Source organism: Rhinolophus sinicus, linkage group LG17 (genome assembly GCF_036562045.2).
Source record: "Rhinolophus sinicus isolate RSC01 linkage group LG17, ASM3656204v1, whole genome shotgun sequence".
NCBI classification, from domain to species: Eukaryota; Metazoa; Chordata; class Mammalia; order Chiroptera; family Rhinolophidae; genus Rhinolophus; species Rhinolophus sinicus.
In genome coordinates, this window is record NC_133766.1 from 17,090,698 (window position 1) to 17,118,498 (window position 27,801).

The window sequence follows — 27,801 nt, forward strand, 5'->3', positions numbered from 1 at the left end:
TGTCATGATCACGCCACTGGTTAGGAAAAACATTTTCCACCAAAATGAAAAAATAAATAAATGCTTACAATCTATTATATCCATGTGAAGGGCTGTCTCAAGACCAGGCTCAGCTGGGCCACTCACCTTTCTGGAACAGGAGGAAGGAAATGGTCACCCACTCATTCACCCCCAACCGCGGGGTGGCTATAAACAGCCTCCCCGAATGCTGTCAGCTTGTGTCATCTTTGTCATGAGACCAGGGACTGTGCCCCTGAAAGACCACGTGACTCCAAGATCCTCTCCTGCCATTTAGTCCCCATCATCACAGTTGTAGTTCCAAAGAAGTTGGTTGAACTTTATCCTTGTTTGTATTAATATTATACCACCTGATATCAGACCCCTTTCTTAAGGGCCCCTTCATTTTTAATACTGGGGTTAGACGAAGGAATCTCTAAGATCCCTTCTGAGTTGAAAGACATTCAGGGCTGTGGTCTTGTCTAGTGAACTCTGTCAGGGGGCACTATTAGTTTGTGTACTCCACTGAGGAAAGTCTAAAGCCACAGGGAAATAAGGCTTCCAAAGCTTCAGGAAAGCATGGCTGTGAGGCATTGACTTTATAATATTCTACCAAGGGCTGTTATTTCCTCAGGATAAAACAATGGGAAGCAAGACGTGTGCTGAGATAAAACTGTGGGTCTAGGCAGTAATTTAGAGAACTATTGGGAGTTCCTTTCCCCTTTGATATTCCAGAATGACTGTCCTTCAATTTAATGCAATACTTTGTACATCTTTGATTGAAATTCTACCAATAAATATCAATTTTTAGGCAAGTGCTGGGGGCTTGAAAACTGAAATTGGTATGAGATAATCACCGAAGAGTGGCAAAGAATCTGGTCATATGACAAGTTTTTAATATCCATGAAACGGGTATGCTAACAGTTGCTATCTAGAAAAATCATTGACCATCCCAATGAAGGTGCCAGGTTAATGAGTTTTGAAGAATCTACAACATGACTTTTCTGTTCAACCTGGCTCTGGTAACAAACCTTTGGAATTTCTCTGGGGTCACTTGGGACTTTTAGTGTATAAAATCAAGGGTGGATATGGGCAAAGGCCTAATGTCCAGGAGCAAAAACAGTGTAGTCTTCTTAGGCATCTCAGCATAATCATCTCACTGGCCTCTGGAGAAGGGGCTCGCTAGGTGTGCGTGTGTTTCTGATCTTCAGTCTTACCTAACAATGTATGTCAAAGAGTCAAGAGCAGGTGGTGTAGTTTTGCTATGGTGATAATTAAGCACCCCGGAGATGGATACCAAGTAAGATTTCTTGTTGGCACCATTGTTTCTGGCAGTTATTGGCTCATGGCTCAGGTATGCAGGTTGCTGTGAATGAGATGAATGATACACTTTGTTCAAATTGGCCACTGTTCCGGAGTAGAATCTAGATTCCCTTAGCAAAGACTGCAACCAGGAAGAAGTCTTGCTTTCGTCTACAATGTGGCATTTCCTGATTCCTTTGTTTATTTTTTCTTTCTCCTTTAGGTGTACAACAAAACGTGTGGCTTTAGTCAACCATAGTATAAGGATTCAGAGCTCTCACTCCCTGTGTTTGGGGTTTCTCATAGTCTGCGTGTTTTACAGAGGAAGCAGGACCAGGGAAGGGCCACCCGCGAGAGAGAAGGCTGATATGTAGATGCAGCTAAATCTTCAACCCTCAGTTACTGCTGACCTTATGTTATTTATTTTCTCCCCTACAATTGGTGCTTGGAGTTTACTTTAACTCAGTTTCACCTGGATACAAATGTTAATGAGAAAAACTATTTCTAGACATAAGAATTTGAATTTTTCATGCAGAATATAAGCACTAATGGAGCGGTGGCAGGGGACAGGTTCGTTCTGAGTGAAGCTTTCCCTGTTCTCTTAAAAGAAGGTGACTCTTGGCTTTGCTCGGGTCACCTGATCAAGTCTAAAGTCCTGGGGTTTTGCCTTTCCACCTACTTCAGTATGAGGTTGCTAAACCCTCAGTAATGAATTCTAACAGGTTAGCAAACTTCTCAGACACTCAGTTTCTACCCGGGGAAAAGGGGGAATGAGGTTGCCGCTCTCGGGGGTATTATGAGAATCATGAGCTAAGATATCCGAGTGGCTGACACAGTGCTCCTCGAGACTTTGTCTCTTTGTCAGCTTTTACTTGAGCTGCTGAAAGCACTCTTTCTCCTGAAAAATGCTTGGGAATGCAAGTGCAGAGTGACGCATTGTCTTAGTATCATGAGGAATATGGTTCATGGGAAATGACTTCAGTTTACCGCATCTACTAGTAATCCTCTGATGCCATCGCAAAACAAAAAGCACATGACTCCTCGTAAGCCCGCTGTACCTGGAAAAGAAATTGGATTAGACCCAGAGAATCAGGCCGTAAAGCTAATCGCTCTGATCCAATAATGTGGCTCTGCAGAGTGGCATCATCAGCCCTGAGACACAGAGAGGAGGAGGGAGAGTGAGCAGCTGCCCAGCTCTCCAGACACTCAAGCCAATGAAAAATTCATAAGGAGATGCTTTATAGCCAATGTCTAATACCACTGCTGGGTCACAAGCTGATCTGAGCCAATCAATAGCATTCATCATCCTGAAAGGAACTAGTGATTGCATGTTTATGAGAACTGGGAGGTTCTCCAAGCCAAGGCCAGTTTCTGGTTACTTGGTATGTGTCACCCTTAAAAATATAAAACTTATTTTGGAAATGGAAACCAAGACCTTTTAAAAAATTATACAAGGGAAGGAGGACAGGTACTTTTCAAATATAGGGGGGAAAATGTTTGAATTCTTTTTTAAGTCAACCCACGGAGTAGTTTTCAAATTGAAGCTACTTTTTTGTTTGTTTCATTCTTTGGTGGCCATTCTACGTGATTTCCTTTTACTGTGCTCCAGAATTTTTTTTTTTTTTTACACTTAGCATATGTGTCAAACTCCTCCAAATACAAATAGAAATTTATGAGAGTGAAAGCATAAAAGGAAAAACAAATGGTGTCAACTTTATCATTATATATCACTAAGTTCCAGGTTCGTTTGATTTTTAAAAGCTTGTCAAGATCACAGGAATTTCACTTGAGTTTGAGGATCTGCCTTCTCTGCAGGCAACAATTTAAGGGCAGAGGGAGGCACAGAGAGCAAGATTAGCCTTAAGGGTGACGTGTGCAGAAGTCTGCTGAGGATTTAAGGGGAAACTACACCTCAGTCTGATTAGATGGGTAAAGCTCTGAGACGACTAGGGCTGTGTGTGTGTGTGTGTGTGTGTGTGTGTGTGTGTGTGTGTGTGTGTGTGTTCCAGGTGTGGCTAAATTAGCTCTCCCTGAGGTCTTTAAAGCAGAGTCCATTGAACGCCATCTCTCCCACCCTCACAAAAATTGTTTTCGAACAAGCAAATTAAACATCAAGAGATTACACGTGAAAAGTTTTGGAAAATTGACTTGTGAAGTAGGAAGGCAAGAGGAAGAGAGTCAGAAAGGGATAAGGCGTTTCATTCTCTTCCCAGTAATGGTGTCAGGAGAGAAGTTATGCTCTTGCATCTTTGTGAACAAATGAGATTTCTTTTAATGGTTGTAAAACTTACACAAGATCATTGTGTTTGAAAACTACAGGCAGGAAAGTACAAAATAAGAAAATAAAAATTATTCATAAGACTCCTGTCTGAAAAGCCCAGTTAACAAGATGGTGTGTTTTCTCCCAGGTTGATGCTAAATTAGAACCTCAGTGTGTATAGTTTTATATTCTGAGTTTTCCATGTATATTTATTTTGTAATTGCTTTTGCATGTCAAAATATTCAGATGTGCTATTTTATTGCCCAGTTAGTTGTCGTTAAAAGAGTGTGCCCTTATGTGCTATTCCTCTATTGACAGATAGGTCTTGCATTTGTAAGCCCCATCATTTTGTTCATGCAAGCACATAGCCCTTCTGTCTCTGTTCATTGAACTCTTACTTGACTGTTTAGTTCAGATGCCACCTATGCTGAAGCCTGCCCACTTCTCCAGTTGCATTTAATCACCTCTGGGAAGCGGAGTGGTAGAGAGAGGGGACTTAGAGGTTTGGGGGCTGACCAGCCTGGGCTCCATGGCTGGGGCAGCACTTACCAGTTGTGTGACCTTGGGAAGCTTTTTAACTAAGCCTCAGTCTCCTCACCTATGAAATGGGGATAAACACTGCCTTCCTTAGAGTGTTAATATAATGATCGAGAAAAAGAATATATGTATTATTTCCTCCCGTCTGCCCTTTTTTGGTTTTCTGGCTTTTCCCAAGACCAACTATAGAGTAGTGGTTAAGAACTTGTGTGAGCTTGAGCAAGTAACCTAGGCTTTCTGTGCCTCGATTTCTTCATCTGTATTATGGGCATAGGAGTACCCATCTCGGCATTCATACGTTTTTAGGGAGGATTAATCAGATGATTAACAAAAGGCACAAGTAGAAACACAGTAAATGTTGGTTCTTCTTCTTTTATAATCTTATAGGACCTCTCACGAAGTCACTTTCTTGTCATCACCAGAGTGGGAGCTCCTCTGAGGCTTCACAGTGGACAAAAACTCCCACTGTTGGCTGCCTCTTGGAGGCACTTTCTGGTGAGCCTGCAAGCAACCCGACGCCTGGGGCTGGGCCCTGCCTCACCAGTGGCCATATCCTGTGGAGGGCTCTGGCCACCCCGACTTCCTCAGCAATCCCTGCTTGATGGGTACTGGGAACAGAGGAACCCTTCAGAGTGAGGGGCCTGAGAGGGGGAGACCCTCCTTAACCACTGCTCAGCATCCAAGTGTCAGGCCAGAGGAAAGAAAGTTTGGCTGTGAGAGAACTGCCTGAAAATTGACTGAGGTAGTTCTCAGAAAAAGGCTCTGAGGGAGAGAGAACCTCAAGGAAAGGCCTTAGCGTCCTCATGCTCCTGGGGGCCTAAGCCTCTTGCCCGGAGGTCTCTTTCTGACAGGAAGTAGTAGCATCCTGGCTTTGGTGCCAGCAGGCAGGGTCACAAGGAGACAGTAGGATTCACTGGGAAACCAGGGTGTGGTAGCCATCATGAAGGGTGTCTGCCCTGCCCCCAGTGGCCATGTTGTATCCAGCAGTGGTTCCCTAGACCAGCGGTATCTGCGTCACCTGGGAATGCATTAGAAATGCGAATTCTCAGTCCTGCCTCAAACCTGCTCAGTCAGACGCTTGGGGAATGGCTTCCCAGCAGCCGGTGTTGTAATGAGCCCTGCAGATGATTCTATTCTGATGCACTCGAGTTTGAGACCCAATGCCCCACCGGCACCGTGCGGGGAGGAGAAGGGAAAGGAGAGAAGACCGGAGAGTATTCCTCTCTCCAGACCCTCTCTGAGGACTGGCTACGTTCCGGCGTGACATTCTTCTCTCCATTTCTTTTAGTTGTTTGAGCTGGTTTCAGCAGATTTCTGAACTAAAGAGTTCTGATAATAAAGCAGGGTTGTGGGGGCAGAGCCTCAGAAAGTAGTTTCCAGGCTCTCGGCCTCACGTAGACCGGTGCTGGCTCAGGTAGTAAATGGCCAACTGTGATTGCATGGCCATCAGCTGTGGCTAGTTGGCCGTCAGCTGTAACCAGTGAGCCATTGGCCACTAATATAACTGCTGTGGCTACACCAGCGAGAGAAGAGAGAAGAAGAGAGAGGAAGAATGGGGGCTAGCAAGAAGATGGCGGCTGGGCTGGCAAGCATGGATGGCGGTTTGAGGACAGTGTGGATCCAGCCTCCAGTGAGAGTATAGTGCCGCCAGAGAGAATATAGTGGTATGACTCCCCTACTTATGTCTCCGTGGGTGTTCCTTTTTGGCCTCACCGTATCCTGCGTTCTTGTATGGGGAGTGGGAGCAGAGACCCCGCAGGCCTCCCTGCATGACAAGGGTCCTTCAAAGAAAAACTGTAAGAGAAGTGAATCTTTGGGGTGCCTGTGGGGACAGAGCCAGGAGTGCAGTTTCCAGGCTCTTGGCCTCACGTGGAAAGGTGCTGGCTCAGGTAGTAAATGGCCATCAACTGTGATTGGATGGCCATCAGCTGTGGCTAGTTGGCCGTCAGCTGTAACCAGTGAGCCATTGGCCACTAATATAACTGCCATGGCTACGCTAGCAGGAAAAACAGGGGCTAGCAAGAAGATGATGGCTGAGCTAGCAAGCACAGATTGCAGCTAGCAAGCGCGGACTGTAATGGAGTGTGGATTGCGGATTCTGTGGCTCCTGCTTCCTGTGTCTCCAACCCAGCCGCCAGCGAGACTGTAGCGAGATGACTCCCCTATCTATGGCTCCGTGGCTGTTCCTTTTTTGGCCTCACCATATCCTGCGTTCTTATGTGGGGAGCAGGACCAGAGACCCCACATGACACCCCGCACGACAGTGCCCATGCCTCCTGCTTCAGCATCTCCCCTTTGGGTACCCCCAAAGCCCCTGCTCGGGAAGCCTAGTGGTAACTAGTGCCCCTCATCCCTCCTTTGTGGGCAGAGAGAGACAGACCGTGCCAAAGTGCTTTGTTACATGGTGTCCCTTAGAATTCAGTCCAAGGAACAAATCAGATATGTGCCCAAATATTTATGTACAAATATGCCCATATCAGTATTATTTATATAGGACCAACTGGGGGAGCAGTAGGGAACAACCCACATTGCTAAGAGTATAAGTCAAATAATTATGGCACACCCACATAATGGGATACTATGCAGCCAATTAAAATGATGTTTTCATTAAACAGTGTCAAGGGGGGAGTGGTATCAACGTTAAGAGATAAAAGACAGATACAAAATAGTATGTATAGAATAAATCCACATATGTGCATAGGAAAAATCTAGAGGTAAACACACAGAATGTTAATAGTGGTTGCATCTCTCGGCAATGGTATCACACAGTGTTTTTGTTCTTTATACTTGTGGTATTTTCCAACTTTCTTCTCTTTTTCTTTATTTTCTCTTTTGTTGATACTTTTTGGAGCTTTCTAATTTTCCAAATGAATATGTGTTACTTTTACAAACAGAAGCAGGGCAATAACGTTGTATAAACTCAGGTTGGTCATTTTACCCCTCCAAGTCTCAGGGTCTTGTACCTCCATGGCACCCCTCCAGGACCCCCACCACTCAGTGAGGAGAGTGTGATTATTGACAGCTCGTCTCCCCGCCAAAAAAAACTGTTCTTGTTTAATCTCTACATTCACCATGTTGTTTATCAAGAATCAAGTGGATCTAGTGGCTGTTTCAATTCTTGCTCATCTTTTGACCACCTAACTTTGACGATAGCAGTGACTAGTTTAGTTGCCATAATCGGAACAGGCTCAAATGTGACCACGCCAGACTGCATTTGCCAGACAGGTCTGGCAAGAAAGGTCAAAAAGCAAGGCCAGAGTGGGCCATGAATGCACAGAGGAGATGGAGAGGGGCCCAGCTGTGCCACTGGGGTTGGTCTGAGCTGGCCACAGAGAGCTCCACCGCGGTGCTTTGGTGACAGAACAAGCTCTGGCAGCCGATGTCCTTGGAGGCCAGTGGGCCCAGCTATGGACAAATTCAGGCAGCCAGAAAATCATACAATGGCCCAGCACAGTGCCTGGCATATAGGGGTTACTCAATAAGTATTTATTGAGTGGAGAAATAAATAATGTTGCATCATGGTCTCTGGCAATCACAACCAGAGGATGCCACCAGGGCCAGGGGTGGGCACAGACAAGCTTGCAGGGCAAGGGGACTGGGGAGTGAGCTCACCTGTGTACAGAGAAATGCTATAAAACAGTAGGGAAAGCAAGGGCCTTAGAATCTAATTCAGGTTTGAATCCCACTTCTACCACTACGGTGCTGAGTAATCTGGCAGTTTACCTATCCTCCCTGCACCCCCTTTTCTCCCAGACTACCTGGGAATAACTCCCCCCTCCTTTTGGGTTTGTTTTCTGATGCTTCCTTGGGATAATATAAGGCACGTGAGAGACAGATATAGATCTGCTCCAGTGGCTGAGCGCAGCCTGAGAGTGGATTAAGGCAGGAGCTGTCCTGTGACCTGGGCCAGCACCCGTGGGGCGAGGTAGGACATGCGGCCGCTCGCCCAGGAACTGGGCAGGTCATTGGCAGCAGGCTCTGGCCCTGGTTGGCAATGGAGGCTGCAGCCTCTGCACTGCCTGGCTCAGAGCTGGCCAGGCCCGGCCCGGAGGTGGATCCAGCAAATGAACTGGGGAAGCAGAGAAGCTGGGAAGCTGGGAGGTGAAGAGGAGGTGCTGGCTTTAGAGGCCAAGGAGAGGAATCAAGGGTAAGGAGGGGGCTTGGGTCCCCAACAGCATCCTCAGGCAGAGGATGTGGCTCTGCTCTTCTCTTTCTCATAGGCGAGCTGGGAATCTCATCTATTTGACGCCATGTCTCTGTGTGGCATTCTTACAGCTCTTTGCTGCGCGTGCTCCATGGTCACTCACACCTGCTCTGCCCTCACTGGTGTCACCGTGGGTCCCTAATGCCGTTGCAAGCACCCGAGGCCCCCAAAACCAGGTCATCTTCAGAGATGAGAGGTACTCACCCCTACACACACATCCCTTCTCTCACACCCACTGGCTCTCCTTCCCGGAGCTTTCCTGGCGCCAAGTCCTCCCCTCACATCTTTGGGTTTATCCTGACTTGGAAGGTGCAGAGTGTTCACTGTTGCCTGCTAATCCACCATCAGCACCTGCTGGCTGTTGCTGCACCCTCACCTCAAGCCCTCCCCCGCTCTTACCTGCAGGACTTGTGCGGCTGCTCTGTGTGCTTTTCAGCTTCCCCTGGTTGTTTAACCCCTAGTGGTCCTTCAGGCCTCAGCCTCACTGACTTTAAGGAAATACGGTTAAAACAAAAACATCAACCAAGTTAGCTGAAGAGTGATGGTGCATTTCATCATAATACACAGAGGGTGCCAAAAAAAATGCATATACATTTTAAGAAAGGAAAAAAACTGTATTAAAATTGTAATACTCGATATATACTGCTAATAGAAGTTGAATACAAGTCACGTTTGACTTCTGCAATTATTACAAGAGGTGCTCAAAGTGGTTACCATCAGTGCAATTTTTAAAAAATTTTATTGGGGAATATTGGGGAACAGTGTGTTTTTAGGGCCCATCAGCTCCAAGTCATTGTCTTTCAATCTAGTCATGGAGGGTGCAGTTCAGCTCCAAGTCCAGTTGCTGTTTTCAATCTTAGTTGCAGGGGGCACAGCCCACCATCCCATGCGGGAATTGAACTGGCAACCTTGTTGTTCAGAGCTCGCGCTCTAACCAACTGAGCCATCCAGCCACCCTACCATCAGTGTAATTTTAATACAGTTTTTTCCTTTCTTAAAATGTGTATATATTTTTTGGTACCCTGTGTGTGTGTGTTTCAGTTAATCCATCAATCATTCATTCATCAAAGAATCATTACTTCTGCTCAGATTTATAGGCATTGTACATCTATTGGCCCAGGGTGCCGCTGGTTTTAGTGTCAGCCCATATGTCCCTGTAGCAGGACTCTGTTTTTGCAGATTCATTCATTCAGTCAGTCTGCATTTCCATCTTTCTTTTGTATCTATTCAACAAATGACTGCAAAAGTTAAAAGGAGGGAGTCCCTGTTCTCGAGGGTCATGATGTGGTAGAGAACCCAGGCTTATGCCCACACCATCATGGCACGTGATCAGTGCCACAAGGAGGAAGGAAAAGCACTGCAGGGGTCAGACTCCATCACACAGCAGAAGTAAGATTGAACTGACAGGTGTGAACAGGTAAATGGGGCATAAGAAATAGGGGAACAAGGAAGCAAGCAAGGGAGGTTCTTTCCAGAAGAGGTAATAGCAGGTATAAAGGCTCAGAGATGCATTAAAACCTGGCTATGCCAGGGCCCAGGTCTGTGTGCCGGAGGCCCAGAGTGTGGGGAGTGCAGAGGGGCTGATGCTGGGAACCCCACATCCCTACACACTGCTGGCTGCTGCCACTTCATCCTCCACCAAATGGGGACCCTTTCTCCTTCCTCCCCCTCCAAGTCCTACCCTTTCTCAAGGCCTCCATCCTCAGGAAGCCTTGGACTGGATACCAGACAGATAGGCACTTAATGCCTGACTTCAAAGATTTCGTAATAAATCTCACCTTCCTACCAAATTGTAAACTCCTTGAAAGTGGGGACTATGATTTACACTTATTCTTCAATTCCTCTGGGCTGCAGCCTGGTGCTGCTGTGTGAGTGCTTGTTGAAGCAACACTAGCTGGGCCTGGAATCTCTAAAAGACGCAGTCCCAGGAAGTGCCCACACACCTAACCTTGAGCGATGCCTGATGAGTCTCTGTCTTCACACAACACCTGCTATGATGTTGGATGTGATATTTGTGGTGAGGGTTGATTAGATGCTGTTAGCCCGATTTTGTGATTCTTGAGAAGAGTTAAGTAATCATGTTACAAGGAATTAAAAAGGATTCCCATTAGAAGCGTTAATCAACCTTTGAATTTACTGCTAATTAAGTTAATAGAAAGTTCTAAATAGTTCTAATAGAAAAGTAAAAGATGTTAAGTTCTAAATAGAAAGTAAAAGATGTTACCATATGTGAAGTCCTGAACGTGTAGATAGAAGAACCAGGTCTTTGTTCCATCTCTACTATATATCAGCCTTGTGACCGTGGACAAATCATCTGTGCTCTATTAAGCCTCCGTTTCCCCCATCTTTAAAATGGGAATACTAATACCTCACAGGGTTATCATGACTCTCACAGGACTGTTGCAAGGATGAAATGTGGTAATGGATGTGACTTGATTGGTAATATGCAAAGTATTATTTAAAAATCAGAGAGCACTTAAACTAAAGTTCTCGTCCCTGTTTTTTTCCTCAGGATTCAGAATCCAGACACAGGCTCTCCACAGGGAGGTAAGTGAACTGCACTTATTTTAAGGAGAGAGTGTCCCTCGTCTCATATCTAGGAGATGTGCCGAAACCACCATCTCAGGCGACTATAGCTGTGGAACAGTTGTGTCCGCCTTACGTGGGATTGCAGGTCCTCTGGGCAGGCGTGGTCCACACCACGTAAGGTGCCCTTCCGTGCCCAGTTCCCCAATGGAATAGCACCACTGAGGAAGTCGCCTAGGCTCTGCTCTTGGAACATTCGCTTTTCCCCAGCAGAATGCTGTATTCCAGGCGGTCCTCTTCAGAAAGAGTTCTGTTTAGATTTGTCAGGGAAGGTGGTAAAGCAACGCAAACAACGAAAGTGGGCCCCAACCCAAAGACCCTAAAAAAGAGAGGGACTCTGGAAGGAGAGACAGCTGTGTCTACAGAGTGGGTACCAATCTAACCTGCAATCTGAGGCCTGGACTCAAAGACTATCTCTGACACAAACTGGCTGTGTGACTGGAAAACTCACCCAACCTCTCTGAGCCTCTAAAATTATGCCCTATATCATGAGCACGATAATGCCTATCTTCTGGGGTTGTTTAAGGACTACATTTGTATGAGTTTTGAAAAATGGAAAATGCCATATGATTATGGGCTGACTATAAATTTATCTGCCTAAAGAAATCATTCAGAATAACCCTTTGAACTACGCGTCTCTGGGCCTCCATGGGGCTGTTCGTGAAGGAACCTTAATCAGGCTTCTAGGAACCATCCTGAGGTCTGAAAAGGTAGCTCCCGCAGATGAGGGCTGTGCCATCAAGTGACCCTGGTTACACAGGTAATTAAAGGTCACCCCCAGGTGGTTTGCTGTTGTTTCCTAGGGACAGCCCCCTGGGGGGGAGCTCAGCTGCACCCCTCATGCCTTCCTGTACTCCATGCTTTATTTACGGTTCTCAAGCCTCTTCCACTTTCCCCATCTTTTTGGTTCTCCCAGCAGCCCCATTAGGTTAGCAGAACAGATAAGCCCTCCGTTCACTCACATACACTTTTTATGGATGATTTTCCCGAGGCTGCAAAGCTCAGGACAGTGCCTTTGGGCTCTGCAGCCTGGAGCCCCCAGCTTAGAAGGGAAGCTGGCATTTGAACCCAGGTTTCTAACAGCCTTGCTCTACCCATAACCCAGGCCATGAGCCCACGCTTAATATGAACCCTGTGGGCTGCAGCTTTGGGGGTACACAGACACCTTCTCCCCATTAACAAAAAAATCCCTGGCAACCCTGGCTAAACCTGGACACCTGCTTCTACCCACAGATTTTTATTTTCTTGCATTTGTTTCCAAGGGGACCAGTAGGCACTTGCTTGCCCCGCTTTGGTCCTCGCTTCCTGTGTGTAATTGGGGAGTGCCCTGTTGGCCCCTCGCTGTAATGAATGGGCTTCCTCAGGCAGCCGGCAGTGACTGAAGCCCAGCCAGCCTGTGGGCTGCAAGCCCACAGCTCCGAGCTCAGATGCAATTACCCATATGTCACAATGCTTGGCAACGTGACCAGAGGCAGCGAGGCCTTTTGTTCGTGTCATTGCCCTGTCAGCCGGCCACAGCTTCATTCGGCTGCCAGGTTGCTTGGCCTTTTGCATCACCCTGTCCTGCTCCCTCCTCCAGCCCCTAATGGTTAGTCCATCATCGCTGATTTTTCAGGGAAAATCAGGGTGTGCGTGTAAAGTTCCTGCATCTTCCCCATAAGGCAGCTTTGGGATTCTCACTATAGACAATGAAAAATGCTGCATGGTTTAGGAGGGGACTTCCCCCATTCCTGCTGGTGCTGAGGAAAAGGGACCACGTGCGGTGGACTTTGGCCCCAGCACCTGGGCATTCGGAGCTATATAGCAAGGGGGTTCAGACATTCGTCGCCTCAACACATTTTAACTAAGCACATACTATGTGCCAGGCCCTGGGATTAAAGCAGTAAACAATACAAATGAAAAGCCCTGCCTTATGGGGCTGACATTCTGAGGCAGGAGGGGGAGTGAGGAGAAGAGACAGGCAAATAAATTTAAAAATAGGTATGTTAAAAGATCCTATAAAGAAAAATAAAACAGGGAAGAAGAACCTGGCCAGAGGGAATGCTCGTCCCAGCACCCACCCAGGGCCTAGCCCAGAGTAGGTCCCTGGCTCTGATCTGGCCAGCTTCTCAGGGCTAGGTCTAATTCCCACACCCCCAGCCACAGCAGGTGGGAGCTGCTAGAATGGAAAGACCTTCTGGAATCACCCACCAACCCTGCTGGCAGGGGTACTCCCCATGAAGCAGATTTTACCCAAAGCAAGCCCTTCTCCCCAACCTTGCCAGAAAGTCCTCTTCTCCCATATTTTTTCTTCCTCCCTCCTCCAAATACTGACTGCCTGAACCCGGCCATTCAGATGTGCACAGTCCAGTGGGAAGACCAGCTGGCGAACAGACCATGACAGTGCAGAGATGCACGATCTGGTGAGGCTTGGGCAGGGGCCGCCCTGTGCTTTGTAGGCTGATAAGCAGCAGCCCAGGCCTTGACCCATTAGATGCCAGTAGCACCCGAGCCCCAAATTAGGACAACCAAAAATATCTCCAGATATTGCCAAATGCCCCCTTTTACAAATGTTACCCAACTTATTTGACCACGGTACACCTTTTATTTGGGGGGAATACCTATGAACACTGCAAGTAACTTACCTGTTCATTCTGAACACTCTGGGAAAGCCCTGTTTCTGGATGAAGCCCACATTCCCTACCCCCGAGTCCAGGCCCTTGGGATCTGGGTCCTGCCTGGCCCTCTGGCCATACCCCACACCCCATTGGTCTCTACTATTTGCTCCAGTAGAGCCCAACAGTTTGTAGTGCCTTATGTACACTCTGCATTTTGTCTTGGGCCTTTGCTTGGGCTGCTCCCGCTGCCCGGAATGCCCTTCCCACCTGTCGCCACCTGATTCATTCTTCAAGATTCCACTTGGGCACCATCTCCTGCGGGAAACTTTCCCTGAAGCCCAGACAGGGCTGAGCGCCCCACTTGGCGCCTGAGCTCCCAGAGCAACGGATGTCTCGGTTCTCCCTGCCTCTGATACCTTAGACAGGACCTATCGTCCTCTAGTCCTCTAGCCTGGGTAGTTCAGGGTTATGGGCCCATTTCTTCCACTCAACCTACAAGGCAGAGACTCTTGGCTTTTTATCTCGAGAATCTGGCAAAGTGTCTGGCACAGAGTGGGTGTTCAGTAAAGGTCAAAATGAATTGACAAGTAGAACAAACAGGTGGATCAGATAAAGGGAAGGAGGACAAGAGAACACAGGCTTAGGGGAAGGGAGGACCCAGGGGGAACACTCGCTTTCCAACACAGGAAGGGATGATTAAGTTGCTGGCCCCTCATTCCTTTGTCTCCTTCAGGCTAAATACTTCAATTGCCTTCACCTTTAATCTCACATCCATCTCATTTTCCAACCCTCTAATCATCTTTGTCACCCACATCCCTCCATGCCTTCTCCACAGTTTCCAGAGGCTGCTTCTGTGTTTAATGTGATGTGTTCAGAGCAGCAGGAACACAAAAAACCTGTTTCCCCAGAGCATCTTCCACTTAATTAGCTGGAGATTCCACAATTCCCTGAGCCTCCCCAGCCCCCTGGCCTGGCTGACTCTGGGCGCTGGCAAATTATTTCCACAGAGAAGGGAGTAGAGAGAATTAAATTGGTGAATATGCTAATTATTTCCTTTTCTGTGTCAGGGACTGCTCCACAGGGAAGCCAGCTTCTGTGTGTGGGAGGGTGGGCAAGATGGAGGTGTAGAATTTGGAGGTAGAAGCCCAGGGTCCAGGCCTGGAGAGGCTCAGTGCTCTGAGCTAGAGTGTGGACAGTCTGCCCTTGAGGAGACACCTCAGGGATGTGGCATCTTGGCAGAGTTAGCACTTTCAACTGTGCCGGGGTGGGATTGGGGTCCAGGTTCTATGCAAGTTCTAGGCTCTTGCATCTACACAATCCTAGAAGGAAGATATGCTCTCCATTTGACAGATGCAAGCAGAGCTTTGAGGAAACAACCCATAGATGAGGGGACAGTCCCAAGGTCAACCACCAAGAGGGAAAACACAGCAAGCAGAAAGAGGGTTGTTCCAAGACAGGTCTGTAACTCCCAGTGCAGACAGTTTCCGTTACCCCACAGCCTCTTGCTGTGGAGGAGTCTCGTATCAGTGATGGCAGAGGAGGCAGTGTGGGGCAGAAGCCCGTTAGCAGCTCTGACAGCCAATGACACAGGCCTGGTGTGTGGCCAGGCAGCCTTGGACCACCTGACCGCAGCAGTCCTGGCCAGCCCATTGGCCTCTCTAGTTCCGGTGTGAACCTCTGCTTTCTGGAGTCCTTTGCAGGGTCCTTGCGTCCAGCCTGCCTGTGTCCCCCCAACCTCAGCTCCCACGGGGCAGCCCTGGGGAGCCATCTAGACCCCTCTCCAACAGCCCAACAAACTCCTGCCACCCTGGCTTCTGTTTGTCATTGCAGCTGGTGGGTTTCGTCAGTCATTCCATCATCTGTCAGTCGCCTGTCAAGTATCTGTTGAGGGACAGGCACTGTTCTGAGTGATGGAGAAACAAAGAGGAATGGGGTCGAGCTCCTGCCCTCAGGCAGATTGCCCCAAGCTCGTGGGGGGATGGGGGTAGGGGCAAGTTTAGTGCAGGGGAGACAGGGGACACTGTGGGCTCCAGGGCCTGCTTTGCTTTTTACTGAAGTTCAGCTCCATTGCAGACACACACAGGAAGCTTCAAGGGGGGCAGTTCTGAGGAGGCTGCTGCCTGGGCTGTTGCCACCTGGGCTGCCACCCCCAGGATGCATGGAAGCAGCAGGAGATGCGTCTCACTGACCTCTCCACGCCACCACAGGAGGGCTCAGTGAGAGGCCTGGGAGACCCCGGAGGGAACACAGGGCCTGCCAGTTCAGCCCCTGGCGGTGGGTGGAGGTCATTCTGCCTGGATGAGGTTTCCAAACCTGCTCTGGCTGAGCTTTACGCCACACTGGCAGGAGGCAGGAGGTGGAGAGATTAATAACACAATTGGACATCCAGGTATAAGCTGGGGCAAGTGACCTGGCCTCTCTGCCTTATTTTCCTCTGTGAAGCAGAACCTGCTCTGAGCCTGTTCACAGGTTGTGTGTGGAGTAGAAGGGACACACAACGTTAGCATGGAGGGCACGTAGTGAGGGCTCAGTGAGTGACACATCGGCTGCCTCTCCGCTCCCTCCAAAGGAAGCCCTCTTTCTCCCTTCTTGCTCACACCTCCTTGGCAACTCTCCAGAGTCCAGAGAGTGAATTGCCTGGGAAGAATGCAGTGACAAAAATACTTGGTTGCATTCGGAAGTTCCCTGATGGCAGCTGGTCCTTGATCACGGGCTTCCCCTGTGAGCTGTTGTGTTGGAGAATGAACTTGGAGTCAGACCTAGGTTCAAACCCTGATCTGCCACGCCCCTAGTGGTGGTCTTGGGAAGTCACTCGAACTCTCCCAGCCTCAGTTTCTACCCCTGTCAACTAGAGATAACAATGTCTCCTGCAAGTGCTAGTTGAGAGTAAGTGATATCATGTAGGCGTGGCCACCTTTCTTATTCTAAAGGAAGAATGACCAGACACAGTACCAGAGGTGAGGACAACAGTAAGCCCGGTGAGGGGGTCACCTGCTGACGGGAAGCATGTGGCACTTACTGGGGCAGTTCTACCAGCTGCCTCACTTATGAGCACTTGCTCCGTGCCGGCGCCGTGCTGAAAGCCCTTTACCTAACGTAGTTCACTGAATCTTTGCAAAAGCCTCTCAAGTTGAGTGTTATCCCCCTTTCACAGATGTCGAAAGGAGAGGCTAGAGAGATTAAGAAACCTGCCTAGAGTGGCCCAGCTTGGAAGTGGCATAGCCGGATTCAAACCGCAGCTGTTTGCCACCAAGGCTGCCTGCTGGGGGGCGGGGAGTGAAGTGCAGGGTCTGTCCCAGCTGGGCCTGAGGGGCTGAGTCACTACATCCCTGGTCTGTAAAGCAGGCATAATCATTCCAGCTCCAAAAAGGAATGTGTGACTGACGTGGTGGTCCTCGGCCCTCTGCAGCCCTCGGTGGGGAACAGTTTATAAACAGACGATTACCTATTGGCCCTGCTGCCTTGAGCCAGGTCTCTTGCAATGCCAAATTCTTGGAATGGTTCAGTGACAAGTGTGTTAGTAGGAGGAAATTTATGGTGCCTTATTCAGAGTGAGTCACCGAATCCCTGTGCTAAGAGGCACAGGGGAAGGGGGCCTTCTGCAGAGAGGCTTCACTTGGGAACCCTAGCCCCCAGCTGTCCTGGATCTGGCTACCTCCCCAGGCCCCTGCCAGATGGTTTGCACCAGTGACGAGGGTAGGTGAGGGCAAGGGGGACGGGAGGCAGCCTCCAGTTGGGGTGGATTTGTGGAGACCTCACACTGGGCATGACAGGCTCCAGAATTTTCTTTCTGCTTGCCACCAAATTACCCAGCATGCTTTTGAGTCAAGCTCTAGGTCACTCCCTAGCTCTTTTCCAAGAGTTTTGAACAAGCACCTTCCCAGGAATGGGTCCGTCAGCACATATTTCACAGAGCTTGGGTGAACCTTCTTCTCTCTGCCCTTGAGTCGCAAAAGAAGAAGATGATAAAGAATTCAACTTCAAAGGAAAGAAGGCTTAGCTTAGCTGTTACAGCTCTGCTGGGTTTGTTTCTTTTCCATAAAAATGATACAATAGCACGTTCATTCATGAGAAAAGCTCCAGCCTTACAAGTTGACTCTTTTGGTCACAAATGTGACTGTATTAGAAGAACCAGTCAAGGACTAGCAGGTGATTTTCTTAGACAGATGTCACTGCAAGTCACCAGATAAGCTCACCTTTCCCTGTCTGCTCCTGGGTGCAGTGTGAGGGGTTTCTCTGCTGTACCCAACCCGGGAGTTAGGATGGAGCACACACAGGGGGTTCAGGACACGTGGACTGCCTGGCAGAGAGTACACATGCCCACAGCATGAACAAAGTGAAAACCAGCTCACTTCACTAGTAGTCACTTTTCCAGTCATGCAAATTTTGCAAACAGCTAGGCCAGCCTGGACGCAAACGCAGGCCACTGGGCAGCAAACGGAATCCGGCATGTCATTCGTCCCCAGCGGGAGAGCCCACGTGGCTCCTGCCGACCTACTTCAATTTTATTTCTCAGCCCAAACCACATTAGAAGCACACATGTTGGAAAGGAGGGCAAGCGTCTAGAACCGAGATGTTCAATATTTGGGGGGTTAGTGACTTCTCTGAAGATTTGGCGAAAGCTGTGATCTCTAGATCACAGAAAAATGCATATACACCCATGTGCTCCATGCAATATCAGGCAGTTCTGAGCCCCCTGAAGCTGACCCATGGAACCCAGGTTAAGAACCCTAGCTGTAGAGATAGGCACACCTGTAAGCTGACTGCGCGAGCCCTACAGAGCAGACACAGTGACTTTTAACTCTCCTGCCTGGTCCTCACTGTGTGGAGCAAACCCCTCCCCCCGTTCGCCTGTACCTGACAGGTGACATCCATCAGAATGGCCCTGTCAGAAGCCAGTATGCTGGTGCCTCCACCTCAGAACGCAGGATCTACACAAACACTTACTGAACACGTGACATACCAGGCACTCTTCTAGGTGCTTTATCTATTTTAATTCATTGGATCCTCGCAGCAGCCCCATGAGGTATTTATGTAAAGAGCCTGGACTTAAATTAGACTCTTTCTCAAATTCCATCTCCAGTGGTTCAGTTATTAGAGATGTGATATTTTCCCAGAAAAATCACTTATTTGCTCTATTGAATGCTGCTTTGTGTCAAATATTTTGTGCTAAGTATGGGTTTTACATGTGTTAATTCATTTATTATACACAAAACCATACCTTACAGTGAGGAAACTGAGGCTCACAGAGACTAAGTAACATACCTAAGGCAATAGGGCTAATAAATGGTGGAACTGGGATTTGATCCCAACTTCCTCCTGTACTAAATGCTTTGGTAAGCGTTATTAAGCTCTACTCCTCTCCTCAATGTGGGGTTATGCTGTATGTCCTTACAACTACCTGGACCATGGACATTTGATGAGCAGAACTTAGATTAATGTCCAGGATACAGATTCTGGTGGTGTGGGGTGACACAAGGAGCCTGGAAAGACTTCTAGGTAAAGGTGATGGATGGCTCTGCATTTATGTCTTCTCCCTCTGGCATTGATTTTTTTATAAAGAAGGCTGCAATGGTTTCTCCTATCCCTATACACGTACCCCTCCACAGTGGGACTTCGCCACTCCTCCCATCAAGAGAAAACTGACTTGCTTTGACCAATAGAATTCAGTGGAAGTGATGCTGTGTGACTTCTTACAGACCTTGCAGCTTCTGCCTTTAACCTTTTGGAACATTACCCTGACATCACCCTTTAAGGAAGCTGGTCAATCTTATTGGAAGATGAGGGGCCAGTGGAGAACTGAGACACCCCAGCCAACAGCCAGCACCAACCACCAGACATATGAACAAGGCTAACTTGTATTTTCCAGCCCAGCCAACTGCTAAATGGATGCAGTTGCGTGAGTGAGCCCAGGTGAAACCAGCAGAGGAACCACCCAAGCTATCTACAGCATCATGAAAAATAATACATTGTTGTTGTTTTAAGCCACTAAGTTTTGGGGTGATGTGTTATGCAAAATGGATAACTGATACAGTTATAGCTGGTAATTCCACTTCACTCACCCCTTTCCCTAGATAACCACTAATAGTGGAATTACAAAGGCCTTAAGCCAAAAGGATGAAGACAAGAAGAGAGAACAGCAGTGCAAAGGAAAGACTTCCAGACATTTCTGTAGATGAGCTGGTGGGGAAACGAGCAGTCTCTGATTGCATGGAGTGGAGAAAACCAAAATCCATGTACATACAAGAGAGGAAAATGATGAGAAGTGGACCAAGAAGCCCCACAGAATCTGCACGGGTTGGTGCTTAAAGGTACCAGGTAACTGGACACAGGAGTGAAGCCCAGGGCTACGAAACGGGAAGCCACCCCCGCTTCTCTTTCCATGGGAGAGATCTGAAGTTATTCTCTAGAGAACTTGAACTGGAGATGCTGTGGACTCCAGGACATTAGTCACAGCGGAGAGTGTCAGTGAGGTAGGAGTTTGAAAACTTGGAGATTAATTAAAAGCTTAATAAATGATGGACCCTCAGATTCCCTGTAGGCTCTCAGACCGATAGCAGCTAGGTGTCACTTCCCTTCCAGGCGGGCATTTGGAAGATTCTTCTCTGGAGAGATTGAGCTGCTTCTCACCCCTCCCCTGCTCCTCAGAAAAGACCTCCATAAAATACTATTTGAGGATTCCCAGTAAAACAGCCTTCCAGTCACCTGGTCACCCTCCTGTGACATCTGCTAGACTCTAAGCCTGCCTTGCTCTTACATGTGAAGGGTCACCAGACATTTGAAATGAAAGAGAGAGGTCCACATAACAGAAAAGAAGGAACTTGGAAGGAACAGACACCATATAACAAGCAGAAAAACCTTAAAATAATTTTTAAAAAAGAACCTATAAATTAGTAACCTTGGGAAAATATGACATAAAAATAGAATCCCATGAAAAAGGCACAATCAGGAAAGAAAGAGGTTTGGGAAATTTCAAATAAGAGAACTAAAATTTAAAAATCCAATAGAAGGTGCCCGGCACAATGAGCAAAAACACAATTCACACCACATAGTATCCAATTCTAGAACACAAAGGATAAAGAGAACATCTGGAAAACCCCAGAAAGAAAAAGGAATGGAAATTAGAAGGGCAGCAGACTTCTCCCCAGAAACACTGAGTGGAACACAAGGGAGAAATGCCATCAAACTTCTGAGGGAAAATGGTTTTCAACCCAGAATTTTATATTCAACTAAATGATCCATCAAAATGTGAAGGGAAAATAAAAACATATTCAGACATGCAAGACTTAAAAACTGCACTCCTCATGAAGGAGGAAGCCATGACATCAAGAACAGGGGCTCTAGCAAAGGGAATGGCAAAAGGAGGTCCCTGGGGGAGTGAAGGGGGAGGGGAAATGGAGGGGGGGAGGAGAGAATGTGGGCGGGCAGAGCCCAGCCTGAAGGAGTGGGACTGGGCATGGGGAAGATAATACGGCCTGGCTGAGTAGTGAAGAAGTTATTGCTAGGCCTTTGATAGATCCATTAAAGGAATTGGGGGAACTTACAATAAGTAGAAGAAACTAAGAAATGGGAAAGAGGGTAGGGGGCTTATTTATTCAAGGGGAAAAATGTATAAGAAATGAAATCTAGAGTAAAGAGTAGAAAAACGCTGCTGCTGAGTTGGTTGCTTCTCGGGAGCAGGACAGAGGAGCAGAGAGGGTTGGGCCGTGGGCCGCTGCTTTTTGTTATCTTTTAGCCCCATTTGATTTTTAACAGTGGGCATAAGTCCCTTCAATAATATAAACATTAATTTTTATGCAAAAATAAAGGGCATGGACGCTGGAGTTCGATTACCTGGGTTCAAATCTCTCTTTACTCTCTTACTGATAGCATGCCCTGGGCCAAGGCACTGCCTTCCCTGGGCCTATTTCCTTATCTGCCTTGTAAAACTGAGGTGCGGATTAAACATCATTTCTGTCAAGAGCTTGGCACAGAATCTGTGCTCAATAAATTATAGCCATTATGATTTGTAAGATTTCTGAGAAATTCTATGGTAGAGAATGGAAGCAAACTCCACTCCCCCCCGGGTTTGCAAGGAGTCCAGAAAGCCTGGGTAAATGTCACCCTTGAATTTGCCAGTAAGTTCTCCAGCTGTTGTTGAGCTGCATCCATTCTGCGGATTCCCTCCCCACCCGTTCGGTGTCTTGGTTATTAGCAATGTCCAATGGGTTAAGAGGAGCTGGGGTGCGGCTGAGAGCGGCTTTTCACAGAAAGGCCAAATTCATTCCCAGGGGCCTGCTTGTGGGTTTTCCTTCTGACACAATCATCCCATACAGCAAGTTGCGTCCGTGAAAAGAATCAAAAACAGCTCCAAGATGGTCATTCCGTGCAGAGCTGGGGGAAGGCAGCTCCAGGCCCAGCTGGGGCCGGGGACCACATTGGTACCAGGCAGAAAGGTCCTGCCCCCAACCTGCCAGGGTGCTGGGCTCAGAGCCTCCAACAGTGCCCTGGTTCCCTACCTTCCTAAGGGGGCCTCCAAGGAGGGCCTGAGGCTGAGCATGCTGACCACAGGCCTAAATATATACACGTATTTATTTAGGCAAATATATTGAATGCAGAAGAGTCTGGAGCGAGAGTCACCCTAAAATGTTAACGATAGTTCTCTCTGAATGGTGGGATTTGAAGTAATTTTAATTTCTTCTTGCTTACCTGCGTGTTTTAATTCTTGTACAATGATTATACATTCCCTTTGTATTTTAAATGAACAATCTCACTAATAAAGAACAAGGTGATGAGTCTGAACGGGGAGTGGGAAAGGCAGGAGGGTAAGTTCTGTGGCCCCTGAAAGACAAGTGAACTTCAGCCTGAGCAGGGACCGTGTCAGTCCCTGGCCAGCCACAATTGCTAGAATTCAGAGAACCCCCTTTTTGGGGGGAGGGGCGGTGTGTGCAGGCAAAGCAGAATGATGGAAAAACAGCTAAAGCTTGGCTAACAGTGCATGCACTGTGCCATTCTATAATTCATTTGATCCTCACAATGACCTCATGAGTTAGAGTCACTTATCATCCCCATTTGACAGATGAGAGACGGGGACGAAGGGAAGTTAAGCACTTGCCCAGGGAACTTGAACCCACACATCCAATTCTGGGGTGTGGGCTGGGAACCACTGGTCTATAATGGCAGGAGCAGTATAACTGTAATCCGAGAGTGAGAAAAATGCTCAAATTCCAGGGAGCATTCCTCCTTTCCTGAAAAAAAAAAAAAGGCAACATTTTATTTCCTGGAGGTCTTCCAGGTTACTATTACCTTACTGGGTCCCCTCCTCCTGCTCCACTACCTGAGCCCCCAGAGAGAGAGCCAGGTCGCAGCCATGAACTTAGAAATCAGCCAGTACAGCCTGGAATCCAGGCTCCCCTGCTATCTGCCAGGCATCCACCACCAGACACGTTTTGGATGCTTTCACAGTCGTTGTTGCTGAATCCTTACAAGGGTCCTTGATCCCCTTTCTTACTGTTTGTTTAGTGTTTCCCTTCCCCCATGTGCTGTGAGCTCCTGGAGGGGGACCCTCATGCGTTCAGTTGACTTCATCTCACCAATGTTTAGGCCTGTGTCCTGCACTTCGCTGATTATTTGGGCCCCATTTTGCCAGGAAGGAGATTGAGGTGCAGAGAAGCTAGGAAATGTGCTCAAGATCCCACAGCTGGAAAGGAGCTTGGGTTCTGACCCAGGAACTGTGGCTCACAGTGGCCCTCCTGGGAGTCCTGTGTCAAGGTACAACACGTCACAGACCTGTGGCAACCTGGGAGCAGCCATCCTAGTGGGCAGCAGTCGGGGGCAGAGGAGCGGGCATCTGGGCCATGAGAGGACAGCACACGATGAAGCCGAGAAGCAGAGTCACTGGCAGGACACAGCATGGAGTAGTGGTCAAGGGCACGGACTCGGGGCCAGATGTCCAGATTCTGGGCTTATTTAGTGACCACGTGACCCTTTGCAAGTTAATCTGAGCCTCAGTTTCTCTTTTGTAAAATAGGGGCAATACCTTATGTGAGGATTAACTGAATCTATACTGATGGAAAACTTAGAACAGCGACTGGCCTGTAATAGGAGTATGGGGCGGGGGTGGGAGTGGGGGAAGACGTGTGATAAACAGCTCTAAGCCGAGTAATATCTACCAGACTGAGCGTCCATGCTTGAGGATCCAGCCACCTGTACATTCCTGTGACAAAGAGTGAGGGCATGTGCAAATACGCACAGCAGCGGACCACCATTAGCCAAGTATCCTGTATCTGCTGCATAAAAATCCACCCCAACGTTTAATGGCTTCACACCATCACTACCTTATAGCTCACAAATCTGTGGGGCTACAATCTAGGCTAGGATCAACGGGCCATTCTTTTGTTGGTCTCACCTAGGGTAAGTCATGGGACTGCAGCCAGGTGGGAGATAACCTGGCGGGAGCAGGGGGTGCAGGTTGGTTGAGGGTAGGCTTTGTAAAACTCAGCCCCATTGACATTTGAGACAGGGTAATTCTGTGTTGTGGCGGGCTGTCCTGTGCATTGTCAGATGTGTAACAGCCCCCTGGCTTCTTTCCACTAGATTCTAGTAACACCTCCCCTCCCAATTAGGAAAACCAAAAGTATATCTAGACTTTGTCAAATATTTCCCAGGGGGGCAAAATTACCCTCTGGCGGAGAACCACTGGGCCAAGGGAACTCAGCATGAAGACTGGTCTTTGCTCCTGTGATTTCATCTTCCAATAGGCTAGCCCACTTCCTGATAACAGAAGGGGGGCCAGCAGCAGAAGAGAGCAAGCCCCAGTGCACAAGTGCGTTTCAAGCCTCTGCCTGCATCACGTTTGCTGATGTTCCACTGGCTGAAGCAGAGGACATGGTTAAGCCCAGGGCCAATGTGGGCAGGGACTCCATCCTGCACAGAAAGGGAGGTGTATAGGTCCGGAGCCATCACTGTAACCGTCTAGCACAGTAATTCGTCCACCGTGACACTGATGAGTGTCGCCAGGGTGCACAGTGCCAGGAGGGGAGCATGTGACCTCAGGCAGGTCTCTTTCTGTGAGCTCATCCATACAACGAGGGAGGGGCTTATTCGGAGTGGTCATTGGGCTCCGGCTCAGGCAGTGCTAAGAGCGATGGCTGATTTCATGCAGACAATGGGTGTCACTTCAGGGGGGCACTGGGGACTGGTGTGTTGGGAACTCTCCTTGGTTCTAGCACAACCCAAACCAGCGTCTGCTGGCCTTCCCGGCCCTTCCAAATGGCCCTTCCTAGACTAGAAAATCTGAGGTTTAAAAATAAGAACAGGACAAAATGTTTTACAGGCCAATGTGTTGTGATCCACAGGGCTTCTCCATGTTCTGTTAGTAAGGTCATGCCCAGACCCCATGTTTCGGTGGCTTACCACCGTAAAACCTTACTTAGTTAGCTGTCCAGTGGGGTGTTCCTGGTTGGAGGATCACCTGGCATGCAGGAGCCCACGCTGAGAGGATGCTCCTCTCTCCATACAGAGGTCCCAGGTCACCCTGGGCAATGACATCCTCCTGGCAAATAAGTGGGAAAGGCAAAGAAACACACGGAGGAAGTTGCCGGCCAGGCCTGGGAGTGGCTACCTCCCTCTGCCCCTGTCCCAGAACTCAGGGGACCTGGGGAGGGGCAAGGACTGGAAATGAAGGCAGCTGTGATCTCAAAAGGAAAGGGAAACAGGCCTAGCAGCCTCAGAGTAGTTTCTGCCACAAAAACACACTTCCTCACAATGTCCCACAAGGTTCCTGGAAGGAAAGGAGGTTTTCACATGTCCCCAGCTGGTCCTCTGTGGACAGCGACAGTAAGGACACGGGCCCCCCTTTGAGTCCAAAGCCAGAGCCAGAGCAGCTTTCCTTTGACATGTCACCTGAGTTAAATTATATACTATTATCTGCATATATATAATTTAATAATACATATATTATATATATTTGCAGACCCTGTGTGATGTCTTTTATTTCTGTGCCCTGGTTTTCTATTACCCTAATTTCTTGTATACTCTGAGGCAAGGCTTGGTTTGATTCTGGGGAATGTGGTGTGGCTGGAAAAGGCAGGGTGGGGGACTCCATTTCGCTTAGAAGCGCTCCCTTCCTCCCCTACTCAGGTTCAAGATGCCAGCACTGTTTTTGCCCCCTCCCTCTTCTCCCTCACCCTTTAAATTTGGTGTTAATTTCGACTGATTCCATCTCTTCAATACGCCCCACCCCAGCCTGCCTCCTTCATTCACATCACCGCTCTTCTGGTCACACCACCATTACCAATTCCAGCCTACCCTGCTCCCAGCCTTGGATTGGAGCCCAGCCCTGCTACTTACTATTATCGTGAGTTTCAGCCAGGGAGCCATGGCCAACCCCTGTCCTGGCTTCAGTTCTTCCTCCCTGAAAGGCGGGGCTCTCCAGGCTCCCCTCTAACTCTGATAGCTGTTCTTATAAGACGCGGCATGGACACAGCCTTCCTGGCTGATTCTTCTCTGTCCCCTTTGCTGGTTTCTTCTCATTTCCCAATCTCTAAATGTTGGCGCGCCATCTTGGGGTCACCCAGGCCAGTGGCTTTATGTGCCATACAGTATAGGTACCTGCTGACCGCTCTGAAATGTGCCTCTCCAGCCCAGACTTTCTCCTGAACTCCAGACTCATCGATTCAATGTCCCACTCAACTCCTCCACTGGGATGTGTAATAGGCGTCTCTCTCCTCACGGGTTCCAGACTCAGTGCCTCATCTTTCCTCCTCCCACAGTTGTCTCCATTTGAGTTCGTGTCAATTCCATCATTGCTCAAGCCAGAACCCTTGGAGTCACTCTTGGCTTCTGTGTCTCTCAAACTCATGCTCGGTCCATCAGCAAACGCCTCCACATACATATGGATTCTGACCACTTCTCCCCATCTCGCCCCCTCCCTGCTCCAAGCCACCACCGGCCCTTGTTTGGTTTGCAACAATCTCCTTAATAGTCTTTCTGCTTCCACCCTTGTGCCCTGCAGTCTATTATGAACTAACTCAGCAGCCAGAATATCCTGTGAAGAAAAGAGACAGCTGAGGTTCCGCCTCAGCTCAAAGCCCTCCGGTGGCCCCTCATCTGAGCTCCTGCCGACTCCACTTCAGCCTCAAACACACCAGGCACCCTGCCACCTGAGGCCTTGCATTTGCATCTCCTTTGCTAGGGCCACTTCCCCCAGGTGTCTCTTCCGGGGCACAGCTCACTCTATGTCTTTATGCAAATACCACCTTTTCAGAAAAGTCTTCCCTCACTCCTTAATTAAAGTTGCACCTCTCTCCATTCCCTGTCCCCCGCTTTTTACTTTATTTTTCTCCTTGACACTTATCACCATCAAATATACTATGCATTTGATTTCTTTATTTTGTTTATTATTTGCCTCCCTTAACTAGAATGTAAGTTCCCTAAGGGTAGAGATTTTTATCGGACAGCTAGTAAGTGCTCAATAAATATTTGTTAAATGAATGAATGCTCAGGAATCGATGGTCCTGGAGTATCTGTGTCAACTTTTCTGACGACTACCGTTGCACTTCACCAATGAATGAAGAGCAAGCCTGAGATCATCAAGTTCAATTCCTCCTTCAGTTGAGAGACACTGAGGTCTCGCAAGGAGAAGGGGATCCCAGGACATCACAGCACACTGACTTTAGAGCTGGGGTTGGGCCTGTTCCTCCCCGTCTCCCAGACAGAGCCTGTCCTCTCTGGTCCCCCCGCTGCCCATGGCCACAGGTCACTCCATTCTGACAGCAATTTCCAGTCTTCTGAGCTGTAAAGTCAGAACAAGGGACCTACAGAAAACAAAGAAATGAGGTATGGGGTGGGGGTATTTTTAGCCGTGTTGGTTTCTAAGGGCACATATACAGAAATGTCTATACGTATGGCTATATATAGGTATAAAATCAGGAAACATGTTGAGTAGTGGGCCAGCTTTTCTGGAGGTGGCTGAGTGTGACTGTTGCAACATGGACAGTTTCCAGCCAGAATGCCTGATTCCAAGGAAACTGGCCCTGCTGAGTCATCTGGAAGCCTCACACCTCACATGGGGGGCTTCAGAAAGCCTGAGGAGTGAGAGCTTCCTTTTTCTTTTCCTCAATCAGCCAGAAACATGTGAAACTCCAACGCCCACCCAGCTCAGTGACTGGCCAAGGCTTTGATGGTCAACACTCCCCAGGGCCGGATTGTGCTCTTTGGGGGCAGATGGGGATTCTGATGGGGGAGCCTAAGCAGAAATCGAAGATGAATGTTGGATTTCGGTTTTTGGTCTGAGCAACTGAAAGAACAGTGGTGCTTTTTACAGTGGGAGAATGAAG

At 48.3% G+C, this 27,801-nt stretch overlaps 1 long non-coding RNA gene across 1 annotated transcript in view; it reads left to right on the forward strand.

The window, feature by feature from the left end:
- LOC141569358 (uncharacterized) overlaps positions 1–26,891 on the forward strand; it is a 61,289-nt gene extending 34,398 nt beyond the window's left edge. Inside the window, exons 3-5 of the long non-coding RNA XR_012492900.1 lie at positions 8,372–8,496; positions 10,813–10,847; positions 26,478–26,891. This is a non-coding gene — a long non-coding RNA (uncharacterized LOC141569358). The remainder of the gene's footprint in view (positions 1–8,371; positions 8,497–10,812; positions 10,848–26,477) is intronic.
- The last annotated feature ends 910 nt before the right edge of the window (positions 26,892–27,801 follow it).